We start from the raw sequence: 8,686 nt of genomic DNA, 5'->3' as shown, positions 1-8,686 counted from the left end.
GGCTACACTAAAAGACTAATTTGAAATAGAGACAGGCTATGTAGGCAGATTGTAGGGCTAGATCTAAAATCTAAAACAGAATAAACAAGCCCAAAAAATTACCCAATAATAAAAATTACCAATAATAAAACTAAAAACAACTAAACCTAATCAACTAATTTTTCCAAAAACAAACAATCTTGCACTTTAAAAAATTTTAAACAAAATAATTTTGTTCATACATAGACGCATACATAAAGAACACAAATAAATAGATAAATAAACCATTAGCTGTTAAGCACCAGAACCGGGGGCCAAAGTTACCGCACGCAATTAATTCCACAACAGCCCCCCTCCCCTCTAACCTCAAGTTCTGGCAACATCCTTACAAACAACCTAATCAAAAATCAACCAAAATCCGCCTAAATCTGCAAGCAACATAAAGCGGATTCAAAAAAATCAAATCGGTCTAAATCTGCAAAAAATCAACTGCATAACCCAAATTTTCCATCCCAAAAGTCAACCTGTGTTAAAATCAAACGCAAAGAAAAGAAGGACCTGACGGCTTACGTCCGCAAAGAAAAGCACTTGGCGGCTACTTTTTTCTTTCTTTCTTTCTTTTCTTTTTTCTTCTTTTTTTATTTTTATTTTTATTTTTTATTTTTAACTTTAAGCTCTTCAATGTGCAATGAATATTATAGGGTTTATATACTAAATAACTCTAGGCTATCCATAGATTAACCATAGAGTTTTGGTATTTATTAACTAACAATTGTTTATCTCTTTTTTACAAATAGACCATAGGTGTGTGTCAATTGACAATTTCCATTTTTTAAGTCTATGAGGACTAACTTAATCTTTGAGAATGTACGTGGTAGGTGTAATTTTTTTAATTTAACTTTAAAATTTGACTACATATAATTATTACGAGAAGCTTTAACTAGACATAATATTATTAAATAAAAAAAATTTCAGGGGCTAGGAGGCCGTGCATGGCTTTTTGCACGTCTTCTCTCATAGGAGAATATTTTAAATTATTGTTGTGATTTTCCGGATTGCGTGGATCAAATTGAATTAGATAGTACTAATCTGAAAAATATACAATTTTATTTCATGCTGTATATAGAAGTTATTGCTCTTAAAGTGTGTAAATAAATTAATGTATTAAACTTGGACAAAAATGTTGAGGTTCACTAACTCAAAGTTCGGAAAAATTTGATAACAAAATAAATGAACCAAAATTCAAAATCTTAGTGTTAAACTTTGCACGATTCCTTTATAACTCAAAGGTCGGCAAAGTTTGATAACGAAATAAATGAACCCATCTTTTTATTTTTTTTTTTTTGAGAAGGAAATGAACCCATCTAGTCATGTGCAACTGTGGGCAACTTTAGTGGAGGAGGCTATGGCAACATGATGAGGAAGTACGGCCTCTCAGTCGATAACATTATTGATGCACACTTAGTTGATGTCAAAGGAAGACTTCTGAATAGAAAATCTATGGGAGAAGATTTGTTTTGGGCTATTAGAGGTGGTGGAGGAGCTAGCTTTGGAGTGGTTGTGTCATATAAAATCAAACTTGTTCGTGTTCCAGAAATAGTAACTGTTTTCCAAGTTGCAAAAACTTGGAACAAAATGCCACAGACATTGTGTCTAAGTGGCAACATGTTGCAGATAAGCTCGATGAAAACCTTTTCATCAGGCTTATCTTGGACGTGGTAAATGGAACAAATAAGAAGAATACTGGAAGAGCTACATTCTTCGCTCTTTTCCTTGGTGACTCCGAGCAACTTCTCTCTGTCATGAACNTTTTATTTTTATTTTTATTTTTTATTTTTAACTTTAAGCTCTTCAATGTGCAATGAATATTATAGGGTTTATATACTAAATAACTCTAGGCTATCCATAGATTAACCATAGAGTTTTGGTATTTATTAACAAACAATTGTTTATCTCTTTTTTACAAATAGACCATAGGTGTGTGTCAATTGACAATTTCCATTTTTTAAGTCTATGAGGACTAACTTAATCTTTGAGAATGTACGTGGTAGGTGTAATTTTTTTAATTTAACTTTAAAATTTGACTACATATAATTATTACGAGAAGCTTTAACTAGACATAATATTATTAAATAAAAAAAATTTCAGGGGCTAGGAGGCCGTGCATGGCTTTTTGCACGTCTTCTCTCATAGGAGAATATTTTAAATTATTGTTGTGATTTTCCGGATTGCGTGGATCAAATTGAATTAGATAGTACTAATCTGAAAAATATACAATTTTATTTCATGCTGTATATAGAAGTTATTGCTCTTAAAGTGTGTAAATAAATTAATGTATTAAACTTGGACAAAAATGTTGAGGTTCACTAACTCAAAGTTCGGAAAAATTTGATAACAAAATAAATGAACCAAAATTCAAAATCTTAGTGTTAAACTTTGCACGATTCCTTTATAACTCAAAGGTCGGCAAAGTTTGATAACGAAATAAATGAACCCATCTTTTTATTTTTTTTTTTTTGAGAAGGAAATGAACCCATCTAGTCATGTGCAACTGTGCTCAACTCCTTTATAACCCTATCTTCGCCTAACAATTTTGAATTATATTTTATTTGTGCCCATGAAGTTGACCTCATTTGTTGAAATATTAATATTGTCTTACGTGAGTAGCATGTAACAGCTGATTAACTTGCATTGTTTGTGAACGGAACCGAAACACAGACACACAAACAATCAAACAATGAAACTAACGACCAAATGAAAAAAGTCTAAAGAGCTTTCCTGAATTGGGTTTAAAAAAATCAGATTGCAATGAAACCAGCTGGGTTCAATCTGTGCTTTTCTGGACAAACTTCGCTCTTGGCACGCCAAATGATGTTTTGCTTAGTCGAGTACCTCAAACACTAACTTACTTGAAGAGGAAATCAGACTATGTGAAGGAGCCAATTTCAAAGGCTGGGTTGGAGTTGATTTGGAAGAAATTGATTGAGCTGAAGTACGTGGCATTGACATTCAATCCTTATGGTGGAAGAATGAGTGAGATTCCAGCTGAGGCAGTTCCTTTCCCTCATCGAGCAGGGAACCTGGCAAAGATTCAGTATGCAGCAAATTGGAATGAGGGTGGGGAAGAGGTTACAGATTACTATATAAATTTGACAAGAAAGCTTTACAGTTTCATGACTCCATTTGTGTCCAAGAATCCAAGGGAGGCATTTTTCAACTATAAAGATCTTGACTTGGGGATTAACCATAATGGCAAGGCAAGTTACCAAGAAGGAAGAGTTTATGGGATCAAGTATTTCAAGGGTAATTTCAACAGGTTGGTAGAGATTAAGACCAAGGTTGATCCTAGTAACTTCTTTAGGAATGAACAAAGCATCCCTACTCTTCCAAACTAGTGGAAGTAGAATGTTTTCTGCAATTTGATTGCTTATTTGAAAAATAATGTAGTTATGTATTGAAAAATAAAGTGTTGTTTTTGTTGATACGTTTTGATTGATTTTTTTTTTTTTTAGTAAATAGTAATACTTATTAGAATACATATAAAAATAGTAATACTAGTACTTTAAACTGAGTTTATAATACAATATATAACTAGAGTACAACTACAAAAATGTCTAATTATGTTATGGTATTGTTGGGGGACCACAATTTGACTTTCTGCAACCATTCTAAAAATAGGTTTGCATGGTGTGATGTTGAAGGCCATAAAATATTTGAGTGTGTCTTTCTCATCACCAATTGGTTTTGAGGTGGAATGATGTACCTCACAATCTGACAAATGGTATCAGAGCCAAGGGCATGGGTTCAAGTCATAGGAGTGCCATTGTGGGGGAGGGATTGTTGAGGGGACCACAATTTGACTCCCTACAATCACTCTAAAAATATGCTCATGTGGTGTGATATTGAAAGCCATAAAAGATTTGAGTGTAAGCATGGGAGGGATTTTAACTTATATTTTTCACTTGAGAAGAACTTAATACTATCATTTATGGGCCCTCTTGGTAGTTGAATTCGTAATTGATTCAAAGAACATTTATGGAATTTCCTAGCATTGGGTGAGAAACAAATTGCATCTACAAAGAAGGTAAGTTTCATATTCATGAAAGATTATTCAATATTTAAAAAGTGATTTCAATTCTGATTAGACAAATGATAGACCTTATCATAAATTTAATTAATGAGATTCACTATCATTTGAGAGGAGTAAATATACTTCCAATTTACATCCATCGAAAAAACTTGTTCCATCAAAGTGAACAATTTAAAAGTTTCTTATGATTTTCTCCTCTCCTATGTAAAGTGTATGATAGCGAGTGTCTTCCATCTAAATTTGGTGGAATTATTTTATACATGACTCATAGTTTATAATGATGCCAAAAATTGTCAATGAGCTGCATGGTCCTCATATGCTCTTAACAAAACCTACGAAACGAAAACATAGAAGACCTTACAGAGAGTACCGGTGTGGTACCGGCCATATACTCTCCGAAGGTTAAGTTAGAGAGAGAGAATTTCTACAACTCTAGAGTGCTAGAGCTGGAGAATTACGCGTACCTTGATTTATAAAGGCTTTCAGATTTTTATAGTAGTGTAGAGTTGACATTCGTTTCTTGGCGGAGAAGGTATTTCCTTGTAGAGAAGATTCTCATTAATACTCGTATTTTATGGGATCCTTTCCTTGTAGAAATTCCTCTGATTATGGTTGGGTGTAAAATGCAAGATATTTTCATACTAGGACTCTTGGATACCACTCATGCCACGTAGCTGCCACATGGCTTTAACAAAATGTCTCCCTTGGACTTGTCTATTATAAGGAGTCCATTCGTCACCTTGCCTTTTGGTCCAGGTCATGAGCCTGTCTACTAATTCTTTAGTTGGTAGAATATCCAGGCCATCTACTCCGTCACTTATGATTGTCTCTGTTAATTGGATCTGTCTACTTTGGGATTTATCCCTATTAGCTGCCCCCTCACTCCACGGGTCCATCACTCGGTATTCTAGACGGACACGTAGGGTGACGGCCTCACCTAGTTCTAGGGAGTTGTGCTTTGATTAACAGGGTTGTTGGGAGCCATAAATTTTAAGGGGACATATGGCATAATTTTAGTGGTGGGTTACTTGGATCGAAGCATCGCTTCATCTTCCATGCAACTTCTTCTATATATATGTTGCTTTCTTCACCCATTTCCATCTTTTGCTGCTAATTCCTAGTGTTAGAGCTTAACCGTTGCCTACAAGAATCCGCTGATCTATTATCTCCGCACATCCATTCATCATACTACCGTCTTCTATTCATACTGTATGCCTGTAAGTGCTTCCATCCTATACTTTTTGCCATTTATTTTCTTTTTAAGACTTATGTGACCGTCACATATCTAGACCCGTAGAGTCTTAGGAATTTATCCGTCACTTGTAGGTGTAATAAATGTCTAGTGAAGCGTTGAGTGAACAATCATGTGTCCACAAAGGAGCGGGCTACGATGAAGTGTACCCATCAAATCAAACCAACCTTGGCACCTCATACCCTAAAAGGGATCCGTTTGCCAACTCACCTTTCGAGGAAGAAGATGAGGACTTGGATGAGGATGGGTCAGAGAGTGATATGGATGAAGTCTCTAGTGACGAGTCCTCACTTAGAATCGTCGTTGGCCCCGACAGCCTTAGGAACTTTGTCCTCCCTTTAATATGGATGGTCAACAATTTTAGTTCGACCATTCAAAGAAAACATTTCAACACCTTATGGGATAGGTACCAAATTCCCGATGGTGCCATTGATGTCAAGATATGAGTAGATGTTCAAGGTTGGATTTAGGTTGCACTTAAGTGCACTCAACCATCGCTTGGCCCAATATCTACGGCTAGCCGTCACCTAGATTTCTCTGAATGCTTGGAGAATCTTCCTTGGTGCCGAGGTGCTGTATGGGGTACTAAGTAAGAGGAGTCATCACTTAACAGTGGAGGATTTCTTCCACTGTTATCGTCTGTTGGAGATAGTCAAGTCAAGGGGCGTCTATAGTTTCCTGCTAAGGAAACCACCACTGAGACTGGTGTACGAGACCCCCGACTCTAATCGGAACTAGAAGAACCAGTATTTCTTCATCCAGGGAGACAACTGGGTAAGTCACCCTGATGAACGGCAGGATATGCCTATTCTTGATAGAACCTGGGGTATATTGCCCATGTCTAGTATGTGTCCATTTACTTAGTTTATTCATCACTTACACATATTTATTGTTGCCTAACTTAATGCTCATTTTGGTTGCAGCCCAGGTCTGTCCAAAGGTTACCCTCAAACAGTGGAATTTTTTAGACAAAATCTACCATATCCCACTAGAAGAGAGGGCTTGGAAATAGCTCATCGCTACGACGAGACTGCTTGCAAACGTAAGTCCATCGTTTATCTTTATTATTATTCATTCTTTGTTTGTTTTGAATGATTCTTGTCTAACTCTCTCTTTTTGCTCCTTTTGGCATAGAAATGGACGACAGTAAAAGAAGAGCCCTCATTGGAAAACAAGCTGCCAAACGGGCAAAGAAGCATTCGGAAGGGGTCGTGCCCCTTACTGGAGAAATGGCACAAATGAAGCCGTTCATAAAAAGGAAACTAACGGACAAGAGCTACTTTCCACCAAAAAAAGCCTAAGGAGGTGGCTACGACCACTGTCGGAGAGAAACCTGTAGCTACCCAAGTGCCTCTTCCTTGTCATGGCATCGGTAAGGGCTTGATGATGACTAAAGGTCCCATCCTTGAGCAACGCCCCCCTTTCTTCGTGAGGATCCATGATATGCTGTGAGGCTTTTGTCATCCATCATCAAGGAAAACAACTATGAAGACTTGGGCAACCATGCCACTGAGGCCATGGGGGAGTCAGGTCTCTTAGGCTTAGCTCAGGTGCACAACTGTCCTCCTTCCATTCTGTTCTTCGACTATCGTTCTTCATTCTAACCATCTCTTAACTTCTTACAAGGGGTGCTGATGATAAAGGGTTTAATGGACCGTTGCTTGGCCCGAGAGAAGTGGGTGGACCGTTTGAAGGAGAAGGCTGAGGCTATCAAACGGAGCTAAACGAGCTTAAGACTTGGAAAGAAGTACAAGTCAAAAAGCTGACCATGACCAAGAAAGATCTAGAAGAGTCGAAGAGCCAGGTTGATGAGCTGAGAAAAGTGCTCCAAGACAAGGGGGGAAATCTCCACGCTAAGGAAGCAGGTCTGCCGGGCTAAGGAAGATGGGAGGACAGAGTTTCGTAACTCTGACAGCTTCCTCATCGAGCTTAGCGACTGCTACACCGACGGCTTTCAGAAGTGTACTCATCAAGTCAAAGCCCTCTACCCTGACCTGGATGTGTCGTAGGTGTCTCTAGACAATGTGGCCCAGACTTCGGCTAGGACAATCGACCAAGAGGATATTTATGAGATCTTCAAGGCTGACCCCATGCCTAACGTGCAAGGTGACAAAAAGGCGGCTCTTGAAGATGAGCAAGTCAAGTCCATTGGGGACGAGAACCATCCTATTGGGGACAAGGAAGAGCCAGAAAAAGTTGTGGATGAAGTAAACCCCATTGACCAGCCATAGTATTTTTTTTTTTTGTGAAATTTACTGTAGTTCGTTATAATGCCATACTGGGCCGACCTACACTCAATTCGTGGAAGGCCGTGACTTCGACCTATCACCTGTTGATCAAGTTCCCCACCGAATATAGGGTAAGAGAGGTATGTGGAGACCAAGTGACAGCACGCGAATGCTACATAGCGATGTTGAAGATGGACGACCATTTACAGACTCTGAGCATAGAAGAGCAACAGACGGTTGCCGAGCCCGTTGAGGAGTTGAAGGAAATACTTCTTGATGACTCCAGACCTGAGTGGACAACTAGGATCAGCACCTTCGCCAATCCACCTGTTTGTCAAGCGCTTACGACTTTCCTAAGGGAGAACTAGGATGTCTTTGCTTAAAGTCACAAAGACATGCCTGAGATCGACCCCTTAGTTATGGTTCATAGGTTGAACGTATCACCCTCTTTTCCCCCTATCAGGTAGAAGAAAACAGTGTTTTCCCAAGAGTAAGATAGAGCTATAGCGGAAGAAGTTTGCAAGTTGCAAGATGCAGAGTTCATAAGGGAGGTGTACTATCCCGACTGGCTAGCCAACGTAGTGATGGTCAAGAAGGCTAGTGAAAAGTGGAGTATGTGTCTAAATTTCACAGACTTAAAAAAGGTCAACCCCAAAGATAGCTATCCACTTCCATGGATTGACGTCCTAGTAGACTCAACAATGAGGCACCAGTTGTTGAGCTTCATGGATGCTTTCTCTAGTTACAACCAGATTAAGCTGGATGAGGCTGACCAGGAGAAAACTTCATTCATCACCAGCCAAGGCCTTTTCTGTTATAAAGTGATGCCATTTGGTCTCAAGAACACAAGAGCGACGTATTAGAGGCTCATGAACAAGATGTTTGCACATTAAATTGGAAGGAATGTCTAAGGATACGTGGATGATATGCTGGTGAAAAGTCGAAGGGAAGATCATCATTTGGAAGACCTCAAGGAGACCTTCGGTACACTCTGTTCTTATAAAATGAAACTCAATCCAAGAAAATGTACATTCGGGGTAACAGTTGGAAAATTCCTGGGATTCATGGTGTCTCAAAGGGGCATTAAAGTCAACCCAGACAAAATCCGGGCCATAATGGAGATGACACCACTAAGAA

The 8,686-nt window shown here is 38.4% G+C and overlaps 1 pseudogene; it reads left to right on the top strand.

Annotated features, from left to right (window-relative positions):
- The first annotated feature begins 819 nt into the window (after positions 1–819).
- On the top strand, positions 820–3,463 carry LOC111994320 (berberine bridge enzyme-like 8; annotated as a pseudogene).
- The last annotated feature ends 5,223 nt before the right edge of the window (positions 3,464–8,686 follow it).

Source organism: Quercus suber, unplaced genomic scaffold, assembly GCF_002906115.3.
Source record: "Quercus suber isolate HL8 unplaced genomic scaffold, Cork oak 2.0 scaffold_160, whole genome shotgun sequence".
Taxonomy (NCBI): Eukaryota; Viridiplantae; Streptophyta; class Magnoliopsida; order Fagales; family Fagaceae; genus Quercus; species Quercus suber.
Note: the sequence above shows the minus strand (reverse complement) of the source record. Positions and strands in the feature narration are given on the sequence as shown.